The sequence below is a fragment of the Protomyctophum parallelum genome (assembly GCF_964188405.1).
Source record: "Protomyctophum parallelum genome assembly, chromosome: 16".
Classification (NCBI taxonomy): domain Eukaryota; kingdom Metazoa; phylum Chordata; class Actinopteri; order Myctophiformes; family Myctophidae; genus Protomyctophum; species Protomyctophum parallelum.
Genome location: NC_139711.1, coordinates 16311197 through 16312414, shown reverse-complemented (window position 1 = coordinate 16312414; position 1218 = coordinate 16311197).

The window sequence follows — 1218 nt, the reverse complement described above, 5'->3', positions numbered from 1 at the left end:
ATGGAATAAGTGACTAATTTGTTTCCGATTAGTGCACCCTGTTTGAATTGACCTGTTCAGAAAGCAACAGGCCAGGGCTGTCCATACCAAGACCAATACATACAATAACTAGGCCTATTATGTAAGCATCATGTATGGTCGTGGTCTGGACTCCACTTGAGTTTTAAAATGATACATTAATAGTAGCTCTGTTTGGAACCTCTATATGTACGCTGCTACGCTTTATCTCCGAGATGAGGTTCCGAGAAAAGCTATCCCTGCGCTGGTAGAAATGGAGTCTAGCTGGGTAGAGCCCGTCCACAAGTAGTGGATTTAGGGCGGCGGTGGCTCAGGGGTAGAGTGCCTGGATGGTAACCGTAAGGTTGCCAGTTCAAACCCGGGCTCCCCCAGAGTTACTGTCGAAGTGTCCTTGAGCAAGACACTGAACCCCTAATTGCTCCCGATGTGCTAGTTGGTGCCTTGCATGGTTTCCGCTGCCATCGGTGTATGAATGGGTGAATGTAATGCACAATCTCTGTAAAGCGCCTTGGATAAAGGCGCTATATAAATGCACCATTTACCATTTACCATTTAGCCGTTTTCGCAGTATTTATTTCATAAAGTTAAGGTATCAGAACCAAGATACTGTTAATAAACTTAACATAGGCATTAGGCACCTAACATTTTAACTGAGGCACCAAACAACCGCTTAAATCAGGCTTAAATAAAAATGTAGTACAGTCAACCCCCGTTCACATGCACATGCATGCAGTACTGCTTCCGTAAGATTAAGATGCATTGGGAAAACCGGGGAAACAAATCGTACTGGCTGACAAAACAACCGTTTTGTAAGTGTTTGTTTGATGCCTCAGTTAAAATGTTAGGTGCCTATGTATGTTAAGTTTATCTTGGTTCTGATACCTTTTACTTTTTGAAATAAATTCCACTACTTTTGGACGGGCTCTACCCAGCTAGACTCCATTTCTCTACCAGCGCAGGGATAGCTTTTCTCAGAACCTCATCTCGGAGCTAAAGCGTAGCAGCGTACATAGAGGTTCCAAACGGAGCTAAACTTGGTGTGAATGATTCCACAATAAGGAATGTGCAGAACAAATACCACTTCCAAATTATCATTGAAGGTCAAATTTCCATTTCTATTCTAATATACCAGTTATGACTATAATGCTTATTTCCATTTCAATTCCTCATTAAAAAAAGGGCACGACACAGTGGTTTCTT